The sequence below is a fragment of the Ambystoma mexicanum genome, chromosome 6q, assembly GCF_040938575.1.
Source record: "Ambystoma mexicanum isolate Mex_15411 chromosome 6q, UKY_AmexF1_1, whole genome shotgun sequence".
Classification (NCBI taxonomy): domain Eukaryota; kingdom Metazoa; phylum Chordata; class Amphibia; order Caudata; family Ambystomatidae; genus Ambystoma; species Ambystoma mexicanum.
In genome coordinates, this window is record NC_090937.1 from 1,675,425,969 (window position 1) to 1,675,451,327 (window position 25,359).

At 47.5% G+C, this 25,359-nt stretch overlaps 1 protein-coding gene across 1 annotated transcript in view; it reads left to right on the forward strand.

The window, feature by feature from the left end:
- Positions 1 to 586: 586 nt before the first annotated feature.
- LOC138515431 (zinc finger protein 208-like) overlaps positions 587 to 25,359 on the forward strand; it is a 488,076-nt gene continuing 463,303 nt past the window's right edge. The window contains exons 1-3 of the mRNA XM_069630274.1: positions 587 to 664; positions 4,003 to 4,079; positions 13,624 to 13,700. The gene's annotated coding sequence lies outside the window, so the exon portion shown is untranslated. The remainder of the gene's footprint in view (positions 665 to 4,002; positions 4,080 to 13,623; positions 13,701 to 25,359) is intronic.

The window sequence follows — 25,359 nt, forward strand, 5'->3', positions numbered from 1 at the left end:
TATGTTTCTTACTTTTGAGACCTTTCCACAACTTTTTAGGTCCGCGCTTGTTTTTTCAGCTTATTTGGATGGGAGTCAGCTTGTTTTGGGCTTGTTTTGGAAGGGCATTCATCTTATTTTTATCTTCCGACCTGGCAACATTGGTAGTGAATGATGACGCAAGAAGTCACGTGAAGGAGAAGGGGCGGCCCGTTGCTGAGGTCCGTTCCCTGGATGGGAACTGGTCTCTCTTTTCTCCTCGGGCACGCATGCACTTCTTATTTGTTTTCTGCGCATGCTCCAGGGAAGCGTCTCTTCACTACGCATGTCTTTTCTGCCGTCCTGATTTGCAGCCTCAGCCGGTCACTGAGCTTCTCATTCGTTGCCTGCGCATGCTCCCGACTAGTGTCTGTTCTCTGCGCATGTCTGTTCTGCCGTCCTGGTTTATCTGCCTTAGCCGCTCGCCGAGGTCTCATTCGTTGTCTGCGCATGCTCCTGAGTAGTGTCTCTTCTCTGCGCATGTCTGTTCTGCCGTCCTGGTTTATCTGCCTCAGCCGCTCGCTGAGGTCTCATTCGTTGTCTACGCATGCTCCAGGTAAGTGTCTCTGCTCTGCGCATGTCTGCTCGCATCTTCAGCTCCTCGCTGAGCTTCGCACGGAGTTAGAATCCCCGGCGGTGAGCCGAGGTTAGTCGCAGCGCTTTGCTGAGGGGCCCGAGGGGTGCGTTAGACGGGCGTATTGATAGCTGTAGGCGAGGGTGAGGGATGGGCCTTACCATCTCCTCCCGGGAGGAGAGGTGAGGGATGGGCCTTGGCATCCTGGGAGGAGGGGTGAGGGATGGACCTTACCATCCTGGGAGGAGGGTTTACCACCCCAGGGATGAGGGATGGGTTTTACCATCCTGGGGACGAGGGGTGAGGGATTGGCCTTACCATCCTGGGAGGAGGGTTTACCACCCCAGGGATGAGGGATGGGTTTTACCATCCTGGGGACGAGGGGTGAGGGATTGGCCTTACCATCCTGGGAGGAGGGTTTACCACCCCAGGGATGAGGGATGGGTCTTACCATCCTGGGAGGAGGGGGAAGGGATGGGCCTTACCATCCTGGGAGGAGAGGTGAGGGATGGGTCTTACCATCCCAGGAGGGGGAGGTGAGGGATGGGCCTTACCATCCTGGGGACGAGGGGTGAGGGATTGGCCTTACCATCCTGGGAGGGGGGCTTACGATCCCAGGGAGGAGGGGTGAAGGATGGGCCTTACCATCCCAGGGAGGAGGGTGAGGGATGGGTCTTACCATCCTGGGAGGAGGGGTGAGGGATGGGCCTTACCATCCTGGGAGGAGGGTTTACCACTCCAGGGATGAGGGATGGGTCTTACCATCCTGGGAGGAGGGGCAAGGGATGGGCCTTACCATCCCAGGGAGGAGGGGTGAAGGATGGGCCTTACCATCATTGGGACAAGGGGTGAGGGATGGGCCTTACCATCCATTAAGAACTCCATCACCAATGTTAGGTCGCAGCCTTTATGTTAAAGTGCATTGTTAAGAGTTTTGGTATTTGGCAAAGGTAAACTGGCTTTGGTGTTATGATTCCACACACTGCAGAGGAACTTAGATATTGTCACGGGAGTATGGTACAATGTAAAACCAAGATGAGTTAATTACACGAGAAAGCGGGCAGCAACGATTGGTAAACCTACTCATTCTAAGGAGGTTCAATCCAGCTTTTCAAAGTTTCTCTCTCTTCCTCTCATCCCTCCTCCCCATACTCCCTGCTCTTTCTCTGGCTCTTTTTTGGCCACCTATCCTCCCTTCCTCTCTGCCGTTCCACTGTGCTCCCCAGATAAGGTTTCTAGACAAGTCCGATCTATGTAAGCCTCGTCAAAACAGGTTTTCCCCTGTTCCTCCAAAATCAACAAGGACCACATTGGCACCCTGGCTCCTGCTCTGGCTGACTTCTGTAACCACTTCTTCACCACTGGAGTCTTCCCTCTCCCCCGACCACCCAAAGCACTCTCTTGTGCACCCTGTTCTTAAGAAACCCTCTGCTGACCCTTCCTGCCCGGCTATCACCCAATCGCCATCTCTCCTTTCCCGGGCAAACTCCTGGAAAAGTTGGCCATTTCACAGCTTAATCTTCACACCGTATCTGTTGGTTGTCTTCATGACCATCCATCTGGATCCAGAGCTGCCAAAAGCACGGAAACTGCTCTGCTGTACATCCGTGAAGACCTGCTCTCTAACCTTAACTCCAACACCCCCTGTGTCCTCATCTTGTTCGCTCTTCTGCCATTGACACGGTCAACCATACCATATTGCTCAACCGTCTCCTTGATAACCGGGGTATCACCGATCAGGCCCTAGCCCGGCTGACCTCTTTCCTCTCTGATCGCTCTCTGCCCCAACTTTCAGTGCTATGCGAACAATACTCAGCTCATTATCAGGCTCACTTGTTTTTTTGTTATTAATATAGCGCTACAAACCCTCAGGCATCTGAGCGCTGCTTATTTCTCACGGTGTGTGATGCTCATTTATCGACCTCGGAAAGATGAGAGGCTGAGTTTGTCCCTGCCGGGATTCAAACCTGCGTCAGCAAGCTCCGCACTGATGTCAAAATGAGCGCTCTCCTTGCTGTTCTTTCTGGCCGGTTACACCTTCCGCCACCTCTTCTCCTTCTCTCATCTCTGACTGTCCCTCTGCTACCCAGGAGTGGTGTGTCGCCAATGATCTCTGCCTTAATGCCAGTAAGACCAAGATTCTCCTCATCGGCGCACCTGCTCCCTCCTTTCCTGTCACTCTCTGCCGGCCTCTCTAGGCTCTCTTCCTGCTCCCGCCTGTGAGGCGAAAACCCTCGGGGTCATCTTCAACTCCACACTTTCCTTCTCTCCTCACATCTCTGACGTCTCTAAGAAGTCACACTACCAGCTGCACCTCCTCAGAGGTATTCTTCCTTTCCTCTCCTCCCCCCCCCCCCTCCCCCAGAAGCTCACTGTCTTCAGAGCTCTGGTTCTCGCTAGGCTGGACTACTGCAACCGCCTCTTTCCTCTGCAACTCATCCAAAATATGACTCCAAGACTTGTCCTTGGCCTCAAGCCCAGGGATCATCTCTCGGGACTGAAATCTCTGCACTGGCTCCCTGTGGCGGTGAGGATTAAGTTCAAAACCCCCTGCATTGTCCACAAGGCCTTCTGGGGCCTCAATACCTTCAACTCTCTTCTCCTAAATATTTTCCTTCTCAAGCTCTTTGCTCATCCAACTCCCTTAGGTTCAGTCGCTTCTCAGAGCAACACGTTGGTGGAAGATCTCTTTCTTCTGCTGGGGCCTCCCTCTGGAACAGCCTCTCTGAAACTTGAGGAGAACCATCTCTGGTTCCGGAAGCACCTCAAGACCTTCCTCTTTGCTTCTGCTTTCTCTCCTCCCCTCCCTTGCTGATCTCCTGACTGAAACTGCACTGGTTACCTGGCTACCCTCTGATCTCGGGCCCATGTCCCCACCCTGGCCGTTGCACACCTGCCCGCCCCCCCCCTTCGGCAACCCTTGAACTCGGGGACTGTCTCTGTATCCCTACAGCCCCCTACCAGCACCTGCCACCAGCTGGCAGTACTTCTTATTCATTTTACTTTTATCCTGTGTACTGCACTGCCCCCTCCCCCTTCCCCATGCACTTTTCCCTTCTACCCTCCCCTGCACTTGCACGATCTCAATGTCACCTGGCCTAATAAGATCGTTGTCTCTGTTCCCCTTCCCTTGCCTTGTTGCGCCTTGAAACACCTGTGTATAGGCGCGTTCTAAATGCCATATCATATCACATCTTATCACCTCTCCCTATGTGGTCCTCCCTCTTATAGCCGCTCCAGGGTCAGGATCAGGTAGCGGCTGCCGTCCCCTGGCCACATGGGGAGAGGCTATCCCAGGAAAACGAGTGATGACATCAGATTCATCACATATCAACAATGGAAGGTCCTTCAAGCTTCAAACCGGCAGTGTTTACATACCAATAACTTCTGATGTTGTGTTGTTTGTCTAGGTGAGCCACATAGCGGCAACATGTCACTGCACAGCCACTTCTGAGAGCTGAAACTCTGCCAGCATGCAGAAAGGAAGGTATGGATTTCCTCCCTGAAACCTAAACCATGTTAAACATTCATATTGTGGGGTGCAGGGGGTGTTTTATTTGGGAGCTTGCCTAGAAGGCAGGGTCTATTCAGCAAGTACTGTCAAAATGTGAAGTGTGTGTCTAATATGTATTCACTTTTCAGAATACATATTACGTACGTAAATCGTGCAGCTGAGCTGTAGGCCATACGTACTTTTGAATATCTGTTGCATTTTGAGTGTAAGATTCAATGAGTTATCAAGTGATGTTATCGTTAAACCAAAACATTGTTGAAAAATCAGTTTTTTTGTGGGCCACTATTCAGAACTTTCACCACATATTCTAGGACTGTAGGATGTTTATAGCCATCGTAAGGCGATACAGGTGGGAAGCACAACCATTACTGTGCTCCATAAACCCTGCCACTCTTACACTACTACTACTCTGTAAACAGTGCTAACATAGATGGCCTCAGAGTTGAGAGTTCTACCCTCCATAGTCAGCCATTGCGATATGCTTCATAGTTGGCCATTGTACTGAATAGTGGAAGGAAATGTGTTACACCTACATGAATACTAGGGGACAGACGTCATGCGTGATTTAGATGTATATTGCAGGAAACAAAATATTATGCAATCAATTGTATTTTGTGGGCTTGAAATGTGTTACAATAGACATATTGGGAAGAAAAGCCATGCCTCAGATTTCGATAGAATTGTGAAGAATAGAGAAGCGTCACATTTAGATAGAATCGTGAAGATTACCAACCGAGAAAAACGCTGAGCATACCCTCCACTCCTACTCCCCTCCTACATACATCCCTTGTACTATAAACGCCCATGGGCTAGCCAACTACAAACAAACACCCAACATAACTAACACCTGTATAGAACAACAATCGCAGGCACTGGACCATACCCCTACGGAAACAACAGGAAGGGTTAGATGACATCAAAGAGTCAAACTAACCTGTCTCTCCGAACCACACAAAGAACACATATTTTATACAATTTGCAACAGTTAAAACACTCCCAAATGTTTTGTTACAGAGTCAACCCAACACACATGATTGGTTAACCCTATACAATGTAACCATATTCCCTTTAGTTCCCTCACTTGCTATTGGATACATTCATCTTCGCACCATCCTCTTTAACTTATAATTGCACGTTTCATATTTACACTGCACCCCACTCTGGGGCCTTTCCTTACTTGGTAATAGTCCCATCCCCTAGTTACACATTTTACACAATTTACAAACAATTTCAATTATCACAGGGTCCATTTGGTTAGAAGTCTTTACCCCTACTTGTGACGCGCACCGCTATTCTATGGAAATTCCATTGATGTAAAAGAGGAGAGTGAACACATTTTCTTTTGATCTATTTTTCTGGTTTTGTCGCCCAAACATATTGGTGTCCACATTTCATTCTAAACTATGTGACCTACCATTCCAGCCCATATGGCGCCAAAGCACACCTTGACAACTCTATTGAAAATCCATGATCTATCAGTGCTCCTTTCCCCACAAGCAGCCCGCTTCAGGTTTAATTGTCCGGCCCTAACAGGTGGCCGGAATCCTACTGTGATTCAATAACGGACTCCTATATATTTAAAGAGATTGTATCTCCCCTTCACACTGCACCTAGACCATTAAAAAGACCGGCCTGAAACTGACCATCTGATATTCATCGCAACTGCTGCGGCCTTTCCCCAACCTTGTAAAACTAGTTTTTCAGTCACATAGAGTTCAATTGCCCAACCCAGGTTTTTAGCCAGCACAATTCCTAACTTGTTAGAGAACTCTGCGTCAAAACAGATCTGTATATTCATATTTCCCTAGAGACTGACATGTATGTGTACCTATACATGTATGTTCAGGACTACCGCATCCCCTCACACTGATTTTCCCTTTGCAAATATCTTACCTCTCATGCACATGTAGAGCCCCCACTGCCTGATAGTTTAGCGCTGTGTGGCATGACAGACCTGTATTGCGTTTATATTGTATCAGCAGTTTTGACACTTATTTTGTGGTGCACATGCGTTTCGATCAACTAAAACACAAACACTAAAAATAACGTATATCTCATTTCCATTAGCTACACTAGGTTCATACTAAATTGCTATATTATGTCAACATCGCTGTCACCCCAGCCACCAATATGGCATGCGCTATTCAAACTTCTTTACCTGTGGGACCCTTATCAACCACCCCAACATTCCCCCCTTTAGTTATTACATTAACTAACAAACCAATTTCCAACTTCTCAATCTCACCTTGTTGGGAGAATGAAACCTTACAGCCATCTCTCATATTAGTCCCCTCGCAACGATGCTCCTCTGCTGGACAATCCCAAACCGCCCTTCCACCAGTTCTGCAATCTACCCGTTGTCCTACATATTCACCCCAACCTGGTGGAGGACAACTACTCCTGTATTCATTTCAAAATCAGTTTGAGTATCCATGTGAAATGGAATGGCAGTAGCCCTAGCCTTAGACAGGGTCATGACCATCATAGCAACAACTCTAGGCATTTGGGCAGAGCAGCACCATAGACCTAGATGACAGGAATACAAGATAATTATAAAAAAGACAAAAATAGGTATGAGAATCTTCATTGTTACGCTCATCCATTAAGGCACCCAAGAAAAGAGAGTTAGAAAAAGTCATCAACAATTCCCGCTTTCCTTACAATGCCCCCCCTCAGGTTGTGCAATGCGGTAATCGTTCAGTCCAGAGTTCCATTGTCCAAATCATTGGGAGGTACATATGTGCAACACATACTCCTGTTCTTCTGGCTACTCCTGCCCTCCATAGCTGTTAGGAGGTCGAGTAAATACAGTATCTGTGAAGCTACATGCCCCAAGGCCCTGAGTTCTTCTTTAATTGCACTAAATGCTGATTCAGAGGAATTCATTAATAATAATACATTCATAGCAAACAATTTGTAATCACTTCGAGTTGGCCACAGTCAGTATTCCAGGGGCCAAAAGAAAAGTAAACAAATCTCTGTCCGTCTAAATAGTCGCAATTGTTCTGGAAATTTCAGAAGAGCCTCAGTGGATGCTCATGAGATGTTGTTTGATCTTCTCGATCGTTTCAAGCACTCAGTTTCTACGAAAGTCTGTAAAGTTCCTGAACTATCAATGTCTGTTGACACAAGGGGCACAGGGATAAAGGGGACACAAATGTAGTCGCAGATTTGGATTTTGCGAAGGTCAGATGGCTTTGGGGAAGCACAAGGATGGGCACATGCAAGGTGGTGAGACTTCAAATGCCTCGCCAGGCCAAAGGTAACTGCTTGTAGGAAAAGGGTCCACGGGACCAGTACAAGTCGAGAAGTGCTGCCGTACCTCCAGCCAGATCAGCGATGTGAAGCGCAATGCTGCAGTTTCGATTTTACTTTAACGATCCTAAGGGCATGTGTCTTCATTGGCATTCTTTTCTACTGTATTATTCTTATTTGTACTCTCCCCTGCCAGGCTCTTTTCCACATTTACAACAACTCCAACTTTAAAGGGCATGAATCTTCCCTGAGGTTCTCCTCTTACTGTAACTTATTACACACCCTTAATATTGCCTAGCATAGTCTCTTGCCAGGACCTTTTATGCAATTACTTTGGAACACTTAGCTTTAACTGGTATACTCTCCTGCCAGGACTTGCATGCAGTTACTTTTCCTTTTATCCATGAAATGATATTTGCACAACATAGACATATTGAGCCATGTTTGCTAGAGTTTTTCAATATTCACTTCTTCACTCATGCTTTGAGTCTTTGCCCCCTTTCCAAGACCATTTGCTTTTCTTTTGATCTTTCTCCTGCGATATGGGTTCAGCGACCTACTCATATAATGGTTCACAAATATGTTAATCTTTTCACAGGCTTCACTTTGTCTCTCTCATGTTAGTTTCAGGAAATGGCACACACTTTCAGGCAACCTTTACCCCTCCGTTTTACCTGTTTTTACCAGGTATTTTAAGTGTCTCTCACGTCCTGTTAGACAATGTGACTTCGTCATGTTCTTCTCTACCATGCCCAGTTTCCACTGTCTCGCATTCTCAAGCCGCAGGCTTTCTGCATTCCAGCTTCTGTTTCCACTGTCTGGATTCGCCTCCACAGCACCTCCCACGGCGTGCTTTCTCTGAGCGTTTGGACCAGTGTTAGCACAGGTCGTGGCACAACTCAGCGTCTGCAGTTCTCTCTCCTGTCTGTCAGCTGTGGCAGATTTAAATTTCCCAGCATGATTGAACAACTTCCAAAGACTAGTCTGCTGTGTTGGTTTACCGGTTTTAGTCGTCTTCATTCCTCCATCTGTCATTCTCATCCCAATTGTTACCGTGCTGTTTCTTGTGTGATTTTGAGGAGGCTGATGTTGGTGCTCATTCAGAGTGATCAAAACTACTCCTTGCCTCTCCCTCATCTCAGTTGTTGACTCACTGTTTCTTGTGTGATATTGGTGGATACTTGAACTAGACCTAGCAAGTGGTTGAGGGAGGGAGTTGCAATATGCCACCAGGACATGAGGAATGGAGGGAACATCCCTAAAAGGGAATGGGGGAGGAGGGATATGTGACTTTGTCCGACGATGTCATGTCATCTTCCTGAGGGTTCCCTCTCCCCATGTGGCCCTCCCCAGGGTCAGGATCAGGCAGCGGCTGCCGTCCCCTGGACACATGGGGAGAGGCTATCCCAGGAAAACGAGTGATGACGTCATCAGATTCATCACATATGCCAAACACACTGCTGCCATCACACATTGCTCTGCTCTTTTGCTGCTGCCATCACACATTGCTCTGTTCTTTTGCTGCTGCCATCACGCATTGCCCTGCTCTTTTGCTGCTGCCATCACGCATTGCCCTGCTCTTTTTCTGCTGCCATCACGCATTGCCCTGCTCTTTTTCTGCTGCCATCACACATTGCCCTGCTCTTTTTCTGCTGCCATCACACATTGCTCTGCTCTTTTTCTGCTGCAATCACACATTGCTCTGCTCTTTTGCTGCTGCCATCACACATTGCTCTATTCTTTTGTTGCTGCCTTCACGCATTGCCCTGCTCTTTTGCTGCTGCCATCACGCATTGCCCTGCTCTTTTGCTGCTGCCATCACGCATTGCCCTGCTCTTTTGCTGCTGCCATCACACATTGCTCTGCTCTTTTGCTGCTGCCATCACGCATTGCCCTGCTCTTTTGCTGCTGCCATCACACATTGCTCTGTTCTTTTGTTGCTGCCTTCACGCATTGCCCTGCTCTTTTGCTGCTGACATCACACATTGCCCTGGTCCTTTGCTGCAAAAAAAGAAGTGTTGAATTTACAGCACTCGCCGAACAGTCCCATGACCAGTGCTTCACCACTGGCCTACAATAATACTTTCAACTTTTCCAAGATGTCTACCCTGGAAATAGAAAAGATCAGCCTATCACTGAAGCCCTCGAATTGCAAAGGCACCATCTGCCCAGCGCAAGTAATAAAAGATGCTTCCAGAGAATCATCCCCATTCGTCACCAAATTGATTAACGCCTCCTTCACAGGTACTATCCCTGCCAACCTTAAACAGTCTTGGGTGCTACCCCTCCTCAAGAAACAGACCCTAGACCCGCTCATCCCTTCTAACTACCGGCCCATTACCACATAACCACAGTCCCATTTCTACTTAAAATACTGGATAAAGCTGCCTGCATCCAAATTCAGAAACATCTCGAACAGCATAAAATCCTTGGAAACAGACAATCTGGCTTCTGCCCGTTACACGGAACAGAAACAGCCTTAATTGATTTAAAGACCCAAATAGACGAGCTGAGAGACAAAGGCAAGACAGTACTTCTGCTCCTACTTGATCTCTCAGCCGCATTCGATTTGGTTAACCACAATGTCCACTGCCGACACCTTGATTCTGCTGCCCACTTCTCACCGGAAGCTATCAATTTGATTTAAACCCTTCTTGAGCGAGAGAACGATGAGTCTTCTCTCCTTCGGCAGCCGCCGACCCATCCCCCATCTTGTGCGGGGTCCCTCAAGGCTCTTGCGTTTCACCAACCCTCTACAATATCTTCACAAAACCCTTGTTTGACGATCTGGACCAACTGGGTATCACCTACACTAACTATGCAGATGATACCCAGATTCTCCTCCCGCTTTCTGGGGATCACAGTAAGGACACGGGGTTGGTGAACAAAGTATATCTGATCATCCAAGCATGGATGGCCACCAATGGCTTATATTTGAACAATGATAAGACCGAGCTGATAATTCTAGGCTCACTGGCTAACATAAAAAAACTGAGGTCAGGAATTCTCTTCATTCAACATTGATGGGAACTCCATTAAAGTCTCCAAGGAGGTAAAAACCCTTGGCTTCTATTTGGATTCCACTTTGTCATTTGATAAACAGATCAAATCTCCGACTTCCTCTACGGCTCACACGTGCAAACTACTCAGAGCTGGCAAGCCATTCCTCTCTGACGATAGCTGTTTTATCCTAGCTAGAACCTTAATACTTTCCAGAATTGACTACTGCAATGCTCTTTACAGTGGTGCAAATAAAACGACTATCCATAAGCTTCAAACCTTACAAAATAATGCCCTAAGAGCAGCCCTAGGCATAAATAAAAGAACCCATATTTCCCCTCTTAGACGCCTTCACAAATGGTTATCCACAGCCAACAAAATACAACTGAAAACACTATCATTGACTCATAAAGCTCTCAACAACGCGGCCCCTACTTACCTGACTGTTAGGCAGAAACCTGTGCAGTTCCCTCTGGGACCACTGCAAAAGATTTAGGACTATAGGTGTTTGGCAGTAAACCCACTTGGTAGCAGTCTGTACCACACAGATTCACTTGGTAGCTGTGGCTGAGCAGTCAGACTTCCCACAAGAAGAGTTAGGCAGTATACAGAGTATTCACAATAGGTCAAGAGCACACAATAGAACAAGTAAACACTGACCAGGGCTTGGTGTAAAAGAGATATAATTATTTATTTAAAACCACATCTAGAAAAACAAACGTGCACTAATAGTAAGCAATTCAAAAACACGGTCATTAAAAGATATACACTCCCTTAAAAGAATATTAGACAAGTCTTAAGTAAAGCCCCATTATTTTCAGACATCGGTGAGCGCTTAACGTAGATGGCACTCTAATAGTTTGTTTTAAAAAGGGAGAGAAAAGCAGAGAAGAAATTGAAACAGATCCCAACACTTTTTCAAGAACACAACAAGAGAGGAAGGCAAAGTAAAACCGTGAAGTTAGAGTTCAAGAGGCCGGATCCACTTTCAGAGGATCCAAACGAAATGTGTCCAAGATCACACGGCTGCAGTGCACAAAAGTCTTGAAAAGGTTCAAAAAGGGGGTTGGACCACAGAAAGGGACCAGTTAGAGGGTCAAGGCGGCCAGCCCAGTTCAGAAGGTTAAGGAGTTATTATTACCTTGTAGCAATCTTTAGAAAGGGAGGCCTGGCGGACACAGTACCTTAAAGTGGTGAGAACGCTCCAGCGGGGGCAGTTGTTCCTGGCAGCGGGTGCAAGTCGGTGCTTTGTCCGGGGGAAGAGAAGATCTCGTCGTGGAGGAAGACAGGGGTCCGTTGCACTGCCAGGGAAGAAACCAGCCACGGAGTTTCTCAGGTACAAGGAGCGGTCCGGTGATTCGCTGTTCAGTGGTGAGTGGCTATCCGGCCGCCGGGGTGCTTGGCACGGGCAGTTCGACCACAAACCGGGCTGGGGTGCGAAGAAAGAAAGGAAAACTGGTTGTGCCCACCAGTCAGGGGAAGAAGCCTCTCCAGCCGGGAGATCTTCTGTCGTCGGGAAGTGGTGAGTCGGTTCTGCAGGGCTCCACCGGTGGTGTCGTCGTGGTAGGTCGGCTCAGCTTCTCCCTCGTCGGATTCTCAGGTCCTGTGGCGACTTCTGAAGTTCCAGTCCTCAAAGCCCTGCTTTTATGCAGAAAACCCCCATTCATTCAGCCTAGCTGTCACTCAAACATGCACCACTTGGGCCAATCACACAAGAGTGCGACCTGCGTTACCAAGGTAACTCGGTCCAGGGTGCCTAAACCCCCTCCCACATCCCTTGTGGTACACAGAGTGGCACCACTTTTGGAGGCTTCTGTGGAGAAGCCCGCCAAAAAAGTGGACCAAAGGGCTCGACTTGGGTTGGAGTCACAGAAGAGAACACAAACGCCATTTTAGAATCGAGTCTTGGCAAAAAATACCAACCAGAGAATTAATATTAATTAAATAAACCGGTGGTATGTTCGAGGCTATGAGAATTAAATAATTAAAGTTGTTCGCCTCGAACAAAGGGAAAATCCCATATGAAAATATTTGCGGTCGAATATAAAAAGCAGTTTCCACTGCCACCAGCCAAAACTTGATCAGGGGGGGCGGAGACGTGCCCCCTCGACTAACAGACCGCGGGGCAATCGAATTGCCCCGACCAGTACGTCCATAATATGATGGTTTGTACTGGTTTCTGTTAATAATTTGGGACTAGCAAAGTCAATGGTGACTTTACATGCCCTGGGAGACAGTAGTCAGTCCCAGGGTATGGAGTCTATGGCGGGGTGTCACTACGACACCCCTGTGTTACTGCACGGAGGGTGCTGTGTAACACACATAGGAAAAACACTTGAGACCCTATGGGGTAAAGGACCCCATAGCCCATAAAACACATTACCAGTCAAAGGAATACCATTAATCATGTCCAAGAGTGGGAGAGAAAGAGTCTCACTCTTGGCAGGAGAAGAAAAAAAAACTCCAGAAATGCAGCAAAGCTGCTGGGGGACTCACTAGGTTAGGAAATTCAGCCTAAAGAGAGAATTCTCCCTAACACTGACAGCCAAACCTCAGAGAAGAATTGCTCACAGACCAACCAAAACCGGCAATGCTAATTGTCTGACCCTACCGAAATATAAGCGTGCCACTATTGGCGGCAAAAGTTTCCCTGTAAAGGCTGCCAAATGGTGGAACTCTTTGCCCCAAGACCTGAGAGATGACCAACCCTTCTTACATTTCAGAAAAAAATTCATAAAACACATCATCGCTACAGACCCTTAGCCTTGACATTTCTCTGCCCGCTACATTGGCTTACCTGAGAGCCCTGGTAATATATGGAAGACATGATCAGGCACTGTGTATCGTTGGCACTCATGACTTGTTCTTGTAACTACATAGGCCAGACTACTACTGTATATATTTGCACATTCTGTATACTCTATATTTGTCATTTCTGTAACTACTGCAATGCACTGTACCTAGTGCATATTTGTAATTATGTACTGCACCGTGGTGTATATTTCTAACTATGTAAGCTTTGCATTTTCATACGGCTGCACCCTCTTACCTATGGGTTTGGTGCGCATAACAAATGATTAAACAAACAAACAAACATTGCCCTGCTCTTTTGCTGCTGTCATCACACATTTCGTATCTTCGCTCCCAGTTGTGCAAATGATCTGTGGGAGACCTAGTAATTGTCAGAACAATGGAAGGGCCTTCAAGCTTCAAATGGGCAGTGTTTACACCACTAACTTCTGATATTGTGTTGTTTGTCTAGGTGAGCCACATAGTGGCAACATGTCACTGTACAGCCACTTCTGAGAGCTGAAACTCTGCCAGCATGCAGAAAGGAAGGTATGGATTTCCTCCCTGAAACCTAAACCATGTTAAACATTCATATTGTGGGGTGCAGGGCGTGTTTTCTTCGGGAGTTTACCTAAACGGCACGGTCTATTCTCCAAGTACTGTCAAAATGTGAAGTGTGTATCTAATATGTATTCACTTTTCAGAATACATATTACGTATGTAAATTGTGAAACTGAGCTGTAGGCTTTCCGTAATTTTGAATTTCTGTTACATTTTGACTGTAAGATTCAATGAGTTATCAAGTGACGTTATTGTTAAACCGGAACATTGTTGGAAAATCTATTTTTTGTGGGCCGATTATTCAGCACTTTCACCACATATTCTAGGACTGTAGGATGTTTATAGCCATCGTAAGGCGATATTGGCGGGAAGCACAACCATTACTGTACTCCAGAAACCATGCCACTCTTATACTACTACTACTCTGTAAACCGTGCTAACCTAGTTGGCCTCTGAGTTGAGTGTGCTATCCTCCATAGTCGGTAATTGCGATTCGCTTCATAGTTGGCCACTGAGTTGAGTGTGCTGCCCTCCATAGTCGGCCTTTGCGATAAGCTTCATAGTTGGCCTCTGAGTTGAGTGTGCTGCCCTCCATAGTCGGCCATTGCGATACGCTTCGTAGTTGGCCACTGAGTTGAGTGTGCTGCCCTCCATAGTCGGCCTTTGCGATATGCTTCATAGTTGGCCTCTGAGTTGGGTGTGCTACCCTCCATAGTCGGCCATTGCGATATGCTTCATAGTTGGCCATTGTACTGAATAGTGGAAGGAAATGTGTTGCACCTACATGTATACTAGGGGACAGATGTCATGCAAGATTTAGATGCATTTTGCATTATCCAAAATAATAAGAACCCAATTGTATTTTGGGGGCATGAAATGTGTTACAATAGACATATTGGAAGAATAGCCACGCATCAGATTTCAATCGAATTGTGAAGAATAGCCACGCGTCACATTTAGGTAGATTTGTGAAGATTATCCTTGTCTCATGTTAGGGAGAATTCTCAGAAATGTGCTAATTCCTCTCTACCTTAGAGCCCCCCAGCTCTTTGCTGGTCTCTAGGACTTTTTCATTTTTACCTGGAGAGAGTGAGACACTTTTTCCCACTCTCTCATGCCTTTTTCTGTGATTGAACTCTGTGTTTCTTTTGGTTTTTGGAGTCTGACAAACTCCAGAGGCATCATCTTTTTACATTATGACACACAGCACCTTCAGTGCAGTGGCACAGGGAAGTCTTTCAGATTTCCCAAAGGTTTAAATACCTTCTCTTGGATTACCTACTGTTTTCAACAGCAGTGAAGTGAAATTAACTTTACTTACATTGTGTAACTTTCTAGACCCGGCACACACTATCTTACCATAGGGTGCTGGAAGAGTTACTTAGTATCCCCTTTGTCTAGTTTGTCATGTAACATTTTTATGTTAGCCTTTCTGCGATTAATGGCTGGTGGCAGTGGTTTACTTTTTACTACTGCTGTGTGTTTTTACCACGTGCTGCGTTCGCAGCTGCAGTAAAGCACCCTGGGTGGTATCTTTGTCAAAATGGCCCGGTCTTCTTTTTTCGCCATTTCTTTGTGGAAAGGTCCTTCTTGAGATTTACTTTGCGTGCCAAACCCAGTCTGGCCCCTTTGTTCGTTTTGTCTTTGGCGGGATTCATGAGTGACGCCCACCTCTGGCTCCAGAGTGTCCGACAGGGGCAAGAAGTGAGGGAGGTGCCCAAACTCCCTGTGCTTAATCCCCTTGCTTACAGGAATGCACCCAAAGGTGATTGGCCGGCTGGCTGTATGGCAAGTATAGCCACCCTGCTGTTTGACTGGCAGCTAGGCTGGAATTAATGGGAGGAACCTGCATAAAAGGTGAGGCTTTTTGGCCTGGAAGGCAGAGTCGACCACTGGACGAATGAATCCGAAGAAGATCTTGGAAGAGACGCCTGCTGCAACTCCTGGACATTGGTTTGCCCGGTGAAGCCCTGCTGCTGTGCTGAAGTTCTGAATTCACCTCGACTAGAGAAGCCCTGCAAGGACGACTTCTCCCCTTGAGTTTGTGGAACCAATCAACTCCAAAGTAAGCCACCAGGACATCTTCTCGAAACTGGCTGTACTTCCTTGCTGCTGCAGGAACCGAAGTGCCAGGGAGATCGACACCAGATTCGGAGTGTATCTCTTAAGTTTTTCCAAGAGCTCCAGGAACATCCTCCGGACTCCCAGGAAGCAGGACTGACTGAGCCACCTCAAAAAAGTGCTGGACCCCAGATGCAAGGAAAGCCCATCTCGACAGCCAGAAACCACGGTGGTGCTAGCTGCGGTAGATGCGAGGAGCTGAAACACTGAAGTGCCACTTGTTTGAAGATTGCCGGTTGCTGTCTTTGACCGTCCCGTTGCAGTGCAGGAGTTCCCAGAAGTCCTCCCTCTTGTCCCCACGACCGAGGCCTAGGAACAACAGGATCTGCAGGGTTGCCCAGGAACAGAAGCCATCTGCCACCTTTTTTCTACTAACCAAGCATACCGTACAGTCTAAGAGAACTTACCTCTTGTTTTGTAGCCTTGCTTGCTCTCAGTTGAGACTTGTCTTTGTTGCTCTGTAGAGTTGCTTGCACCTTCTACTACTCAAACGTCTAACAGCTTGTGGCCCTACATTGATTCTTATTTTCTACAAAGTCTTCTAAAACATTTTTGCAAGACTTTTACTTAACTGCAAGAAGTGCTTCAGCTCACCTAGAATTTTGCCCAATTGACATTGGACTGGCCTGGCTTCCTGATTGACTCTTCTCCTCTCTGATTGTGTGTTTTGCCTTCCTACTAGGAAAGGGGTAACCTACTTTGCAGTGGGGGGGGGGGGTTCAAAAAGTACTTGCCTGCTTCAGAATATTTGTGTGATCTCTAGTTTATTCTAATAACCCTTTTCTTTGACATGCTCTTAAGTATTGCTCTAAATGCAACAGTAATATATTAATGTCCACAGTGTCCTAGCTACTTAAGTCACCTGAGGGTGTAGGAAGTGCCTGTGTGCCATCCCCAATGGGTATTTGCTGATTTAGGAACTACGAGTGTGTATTTTGGAGTGTATTTGTGTGTTGCTGTTATTGCCCCTTCTGATGAAGGCTTATTCAAACTGACTGTTCAATAAATTGATAATGGTTTAATCAAGAAACCTTGAGTGTAAGTGTTTATTTGGATACTTGTCCCTGTGCATCTTTGTCTAACTACCCTACCGCTCACATCGACCCCTCTTGAGATAAGCTTGGCCGCTCAACCACACTACCAACCTGTGTAGTACAGACTTAGGTTGGGTTCCTATTACCAGGAGGCTAAGATTGTTGTAGTGCACCCAAAGGCTACTACCCCAAATCTTTACCTAACACCTCACAATTAGATAAAATTGTGAAGACTAGCCATGCATCACACTTGGATAGATTTGTGGAAAATAGCCATGCATCCCATTTAGGTAGATTTGTGAAGATTATCCTTGTCTCCCATTTAGATATAATCGTGAAGATTAGCAACCGAGAAAAACGTTGAGTACCCTCCACTCCTACTCCCTCCTACACACATCCCTTGTACTATAAACGCCCATGGGCTAGCCAAACTACAAACACACACCCAACTACTAACACTTGCATACAACAACAATCGCAGGCACTGGGCCATCTCTGCTGTCCGAGAGCACTCTATCCGAATGATACGCAGGCAGCACATTATAAACCAAAATAACGTCACAAGTAATGTAATGATATACAGGATGAGGTAACAGTTTCAATTGGTCGGCCCCCATGGCACACACAGCATACTCTATAGGTGATGTCAAGTTGGAATTGGTCGCTGAGTCTGAGTCGATCAGAGAGCACGTGGGTCAGCTGGGCTCATCTGCAGTGAAGTTCAGGTTGCGGGAATGCTACTGATCTGTCTTTCTAAGCTAACATAACAGGAACTAATGGCATTAGTCAAATGGCAGACATAAAAACTTCACATGAATGGGGGTACTTTCTGAACCCATTGCCAGATATCCTGCACTTCTAACCCATGTACCCAGGGGTTCATGAACCACAGTGCCCCAGACCCGGGGACATGCCCTATGAGTTTTGATATACCTGATGCCTCATGATATGAATAGACATATGTTAAGTTTAAGGAGGATACATCGAGGGCCCGGATTATGGCTATGGTGGGTGTCTCCATCTGTTCACTTCGAGGGGTCAGATGTGTATCTGTATCAAAGATCAGAGGGACCTGGGCCCATTCGACGGTGGCCTGGCTCGGAGGCTGGCGTGGGGAGTGCATGGGCAGTTTTGTGGAGATGGACGGGCACATGAGCTGAGGCCTGGTCCGGTCACACACAGTGAGCTCATCTGTTCTAGGAAGATACTAAATGTTGCAACAATGAATGTCTGTACTTCAGTATGAACAGGGTTTGTGCGGTGCTGGAAGGAGGCGGCCTGGGCTGTCTTTGCAAGATGCTGGGCAAGGGAGAGAAAGTATTTAGAGATCATTTTTGGGCCTAGAAAAAGATGGCGTTCATCGTGTCACAAAATGGAGTTTCTAGGCCTACACAGGCTGGGTTATTCATTTGCTTACTGCTATTAGTGCGAATAATATATAGGGAGTGGAGGGGCGTCTCCCCCCTATGACATACACAGGGGGGGGTCATTCTGAGGTTGATGCTAAGGGAAAAATGATGCTGGTAAAGGAATACTGGCATCGATTACCGCTATGGGATATTCTGACCAACCAGACCGCTATTAACAGCATCGTAAAGTACGATGTCGTTAATATCGGTCTGGTCGCGTGCACGCGACCTACCATGCTGGCATCAACGGCATGCCGTAACCGGAGTAGATCACAAGTGAGGCGGACATGCAAATAACGGCCTCATGAAGGCGGAAAAAGTGCCTACCGGCACGACGTAAATACCTGCATCGCTGACATGCCGTAAAAATAACTGAGCAGTGTTCCCAACTGCCACAGGTGCACACAATCAGCACAGGTGGAGGCAATGGAGTCAGGCCCAGTACAAAAGGAGCACACACCACACCCACACCAAGATGATTCCAATAGTAGTAGCATTACTGGAGCTGGAGGATTTGCTAGCATTGCCACAACATCAACAACAGCCGCCACCTCAGAGGAGACGCAGGATGAGAAGGAGGGTGAGACAGGCCCAGTGCAGCCACCGTTACCACGCCGGCAGCCCCCAATCCCTCGCATCAGAGCCAGTCCTTTCAACCTAACCCCTGTGCATATCCACACCCTGTACCGTCTGGACCGGGACACCATCACCACCATAGTGGATAGTGGACCTGATGCACGACGACATAGTGAGCCTCATTGAAATACGCACCGCCATCCCCCCCCCTCTACTGAAGGTAGTGTCTGTGCTCCACTTCATTGCCACAGGCACCTACCAGCACACAGTGGGGCACATGCATGGCATAGCACAACCCTTATTTTCACGGATTCTGAACCAAGTGCTGGATGCCCTCCTCAAGCACACAAGGGACTACATATCCCTCCCACGGACTCCCCAGGAGATATTTGATACAAAAGTTGCCTTCCATGCACTGGCAGGCATGTCAAATTGTGTAGGTGCCATCGACTACGCCCATGTGGAGTTGATGGTCCCGCATGCCATGGAGGTGGTGTACCGCAACCGCAAGCAATACCACTCCATCAATGTGCAGATGGTATGCAACGCCAGCAAGATCATCACACATTGTTGTGCCCGATATCCTGGATCAACTCATGACTCTTTGGTCCTGTGGAACTCCACGCTACCATGCTTCATGGAGCAACATACTGGACGACATGCCTGGCTGCTTGGTAAGTAGTAGGACTGGCACATGGCATTGAAATGGGGGGAGAGACGTACACACCACCATACTGCCAATGTTGATGTGACTGCACGATGTGCACATCACCGAACACTGCCCCAAACCATTCCAAACCGTACATGACACCCAAATGTCATATGAATGAAGTAAGGTCGACACCCATCACTACATCATTAACAGGAAACCACCCCACATCCCACAACACGATGCATGTGCAACAAGATGTCAGTGCACACCATGTATCATCTTGAGGACACATTGAGGGACTTAAAATGTGGTCAATGCATCCAGAGACATGTGCATGTGGGCAACGATAACCTGCAGGCATGTGTGACTAGTGCAGCTGTCCATCATGATTCGCCTAACATTTACCTTCATTTACCTCTCATGCAGGTGATAGTGGCTATCCCTTGAAGCCGTGGCTCCACACCCCTGTGTGAAACCCCAAGAACAGGCACAGGGAGGACTACAATCGTTCCCATACCCGTACCTGTGTGGTCATCGAGCAGACCTTTGGCCTGTTTTAGGCATGATTTCGCTGCCTCAGCCGGTCGGGTGGGGCACTCCTCTACAGGCATGAGAAGGTGTCCAAGATCACCATGGCATGTGTAATGCTACACAATATGTGCATCCGCCGGAACGTGCCCCTGCCCCCTGACATGGAACTGCTACCACCTGATGATGATGAAGGGGAGGAGGAAGATGTGGCAGGACATCATCATGGTGCTGATGCACAGGAGGGACGTGCTGTGCGCCTGTCAGTGATCGCACAATATTTCGGACACACATGTCAGCAGAGGGTGACATAATGTTTGGACATAGGGCACTGGGTGCTGGGGTACATGTACACTATGCACTGTGAATGATTAAATGACACATGCGCAATGATGAATGTCCACTCTGGTCTTCTTTTTCACACAATCAGTGTATTGAATGTAACAATATAAACGTAAGTGACAAAACCCTCCACCACCCTCCCCCCTCCCCCCACAACTCCCCCACACACCATCAACCCCTTCCCACTCCCCCCACAACTCCCCCACACACCCTCACCCCCTCCCCCCACAACTCCCCACACAAGTCCCTTTGAGTCCCCGTACCCTCATGAGGCTGTCGAAACTGTCACTCAGCACTCCCTGACCCAGAGGGGGGGCGGCATGTCTTGTCGGTGCTGTGCACAGGCCGACCTGCGGAGCGGGCTCGTTTGTGTGGAGCTGCAGGACGATGGTGTGGCCGCCTGCTGAGTTTGTGTGCTGAGATGCCCTGCCTCCATGGCATCTGCGATGCGCCCTAGCTCCTGCCGGAGGACCGAGACCTCCTCGCAGAGGCAGCTGGTGTTGTCTGAGAAGGAACTCACCATGGAGGCAGTGCTGTCCGTAATGGACCGGCCTAGTGCAGCTAACGCTATACACCACTCCTCTCTGACCTGACGGTTGTCCTGGACAAACTCGGGAACGAGTGCAGTGAGCAGGTCATTCCGCTGCGGCCCTGCGGGTGCACCTGTGGAAGTGCTGGGAATCTGGCTGTCATGCCCAGCCTGCTCATCCTCCTCTACACTGAAAACTGGACTGAGATATCCCTGGGTGTGGTCATGGGCGTACTGCTCTGGGGTGTTGGCGTTCCCGGTATTGATCGATGGTACTTAGGGTGGGGGGGGGGTGGAATTTGGGTTGGGGTATAGACCACATCCATTATATTGTCCTCCATGGTGCCCCAGATGTCCTCCTGGCTGTCACTCACTGTCAGGGGTGCCTTGGCTGCCGCCTCCCCAGGGGTAGCGTCCTGCCCATCGCTGTCATGGTCCCTGCCTTTGGGGGTGGAAGAGAGGGACGGCATGAGTGATGTTTTGATAGGCATCATACATACATTGGGACAATTGCTCATTGACACAATTGGGGGTAATAAGCATTTGTGTTTGGAAGTGCATGTCATTTCATACATGGGTGGTAAATGCAGGCATAAGTCGGTGTCACTGTGTGTGTGTGTGTGTGTGTGTGTGTGTGTGTGTGTGTGTGTGACCATGTGACCATGTCGTGACTCTTTGGACTGGCATTGACTTTCATCAGATTTGGCATACGAGTGTTTACTTTGGACACTCACCTCCATTGTCAGATGTTGTGGCAGCACACTCCATGTCGCCTACGCCTTCAATGGATCCCGTCCCAATCATGCTTGCGCATGTGTCCTCCCACGGGCCAGTTTCCATGGCCTGGCTGCAATCGACGGATAATATGCTGCGCACCCTTAGGCGCAGGTCGTCCCATCGCTTATGGCAGTCTTTCACTGTGCGTGGTGTATTGCCCACTGCACTAACCTTCTAAGCAACAAGTGCCCAGATCTCCTTTTTACGTAGCACTGCCTCTCTCCTCATGTTGCTGGAGAAGACTGTGCCTGCATGCTCGTGCAAAGTGTCCACAAGCATCTGGAGCTCGTCCTGGTTAAATCCTTCCTTTCTGATGCGGGCAGATCCCTTCTTCAGGGCCTTTGGCATTCTTGTCTTGTAGGATGAAGTTTTCTGACGATCACTAGTGTCCCAGGGCACTTGTGTGCTGAGGGTGGCAATGGATTGTGTTTTTAAAGATGGCCGCCGCGCTCCTTCCCTTTTCTGTGCGATGACGCTACTTCCTGTTCCACTTATTAGCGGTGACTGTAAATAGCGGTCACCGCTATTTACGGTCACCGCTATTGACGCATTGGACTATGTCGGTAGTGTTATCTGCGCTAAGCTTGATGCCGGTAAGGGCTTTTTGGGAGCCTTTTGCAGCATGGCGCTAGGTACCTTACCGGCATGGAGCAAAGCTTGTGCTGACTTCAGTCCTCTATTAGCAGACTGGTGCCAGCACGGACACGCTATTTGCGCCATGCCGGTAAGGGACGTTACTTACCTCCAAACTCGGAATGAGGGCCAGGATCTCCTACAGTGAGGGGAATGGTGAGGGGGCGGAAAAGACAGCATCTCCCTCAACACAATACAATGTAACCATATTCCCTTTAGTTCCCACACTTCTTATTGGATGCATTCATCTAAGCACCATCCTCTTTCACTTATAATTGCATATTTCATATTTACACTGCACCCCCTTCTGGGGCCTCTCCATATTTGGTTATAGTCCCATCTCCTAGTTGCAGTTTACACAACCTTACAAAGAATTTCAATTATTACAAGTTCCATCTGGTTAGAAACCTTTACCCCTACTTGTGAGGCACACGGCTATTCTTTGGAAATTCCATTGAGGTAGAGAGGAGAGCGAACACTTCCTTTTGATCTATTATTGCTGGTTTTATCACCCAAACATGTTGGCGTCTACATTTTATTCTAAACTATGTGACTACCATACCAGCCCATATGGCTCCAACCCACACCTTGACAACTAGTGCTCCTTTCCCCGCAAGCAGCCCATGTCTGGTTTAATTGTCCGGCCCTAACAGGTGGCCGGAATCCTACTGTGATTCAATAACAGACTCCTATATATTTACAGAGATTGCATCTCCCCTTCACACTGCACCCAGACCATTAAAAAGACCTGGCCAAGGATGACCATCTGATATTCATCGCAACTGCTGCAGTCTTTACCCAACCTTGTAAAACTAGTTTTTCAGTCACACAGAGTTGAATTGCCCAACCCAGGATTTTATCCAGCGCAAATCCTAACTTGTCAGAGAACTCTGCGTCAAAACAGATCTGTATATTCATACTGCACAAAACCTATTTCCCTAGAGACCCCATGCATCTCTTACTTCTCATGTACATGTAGAGCCCCCACTGCCTGATTGTTTAGCGCTATGGTGCATGACAGACTTGTATTGCTTATATATTGTATCAGCAGTTTTGACACTTATTTTGCAGTGCACATGCGTTTAGAAAATGAATCAAATAAAACACAAACACTAAAAATAATGCCTATCTCATTCCCATTAGCTACACTAGGTTCATATTAAATTGGTACATATGTCAACATCGCTGTCACCCCAGCCACCAATATGGCAGCCGCTATTCAAACTTCTCTTTACCTGTTTGACCCTTATCAACCACCCCAACATTCCCCCCTTTAGTTATTACATTAACTAACAAATCAATTTCCAACTTCTCAATCTCACCTTGTTGGGAGAATGAAACTTTACAGCCATCTCTCATATTAGTCCCCTCGCAACAATGCTCCTCTGCTGGACAATCCCAATTCCGCAATCTACCCGTTGTCCTACATATTCACCCCAACCTGGTGGAGGACATACAACTACCCCTGTATTCATTTCAAAATCAGTTTGAGTACCCATGTGAGATGGAATGGCAGTGGTCCTAGCCTTAGACAGGGTCACGACCATCATAGCAACAGCTCTAGGCATTTGGGCAGAGCAGCACCATAGACCTAGTTGACAGGAACAAAAGATAATTATAAGAAAGACAAAAGTAGGTATGAGAATTTTCATAGTTCCGCTCATCCATGAAGGCACCCAACAACAGAGAATCCAAAAAAGTCATTGGCAATTCCTGCTTCCCTTACAATGCCCCCCTTAGGTTGCCAAATCATTGGGAGGTACGTATGTGCAACATGTACTCCTGTTCTGCCCTGCATAGCTGTTAGGAGGTCGAGTATATACCAATTCTGTGAAGCTACAAGCCCCAAGGCCCTAAGTTCTTCTTTAACTGCACTAAATGCTGATTCAGAGGAATTCATAAATAATAATAAATTCATAGCAAACTATTTGTAACCACTCCGAGTTGGCCACAGTCTGTACGTCAGGCGTCGAAAGGGAAGTAAAAAACTTCTCTGTTCGTCTAAATAGTTGCAAGTGTTCAGGAATGTTCAGAAGAGCCTCAGTGGATGCTGATGAGATGTTGTTTGATTTTCTCGATCGTTTCAAGAGTTCCGTTTCTACAAAAGTCTGTAAAGTTTGAGTTGTCCATGTCTGATGACACAACGGATGCAAGGGGGATGGGGGATAAATGGGGCACACATGTAGTCACAGATTCAGATTTTGCGAAGGTCAGGTGGCTTTGGGGAACCACAAGGACGGGCACATGCAAGGTGGTGAGACTGCAAATGCCTCGCCATGCCAGAGGTAACTGCTTGTAGGGAAAGGGTCCCCAGGACCAGTACAAGTCGAGAAGTGCTGCCGTACCTCCAGCCAGATCAGCGATGTAAAGCATGATGCTGCAGTTTTGATTTCTGCCATCGCCCTTAAAACAGAGAAAAATGTGTAACTGGATCTTAACATGTTTCTCTGGCTTCTTCAGCCATGTTAAAAAGTTCACATACTTTTTCCATACACTTCCACATGTTAGGGAGGATTCTCCAAATGTGCTAATTTCCCTTACCTTTTGAGACCCCCCCAGCAATGTTGCTGGATTTCTAGGATTTATTTTTTTTACCTGGAAAGAGTGTGAGCCTTTTTTCCCCCCACTTTTTCATGTGTTTTGCTTTTTGTGTTTTTTGGTTATGGTGTTTTAAAAAACTCAAGTGGCATCTTCTTTTTCTGTGTGGCACACAGCACCTTCAGTGCAGTGGCACAGCGGTGTCTTTCAGCCTCCCCAAGGTTTAAATACCTTCCCTGGGACTGACTACTGTCTCCCAGGGCATGTAGAGTTAAATTGACTTTACTAGTCTCTTTAAATTTAGTGACCAGTACACCCTATGATACTATAGAGTGCTGGAGGGGTTGCCTAGCTTCACCTGAGTCAAAACACTCATGTAACAGTAAAATGGTACCCTTTCCTACTTTAAATGGCTGGTGGCAGTGGTTTAGATCGACTACCGTCATTCTTCACGCCCACTAACAACTGTAGCTAAAAATCAGGGGTAGCCATGTTTTTATATGGCGCC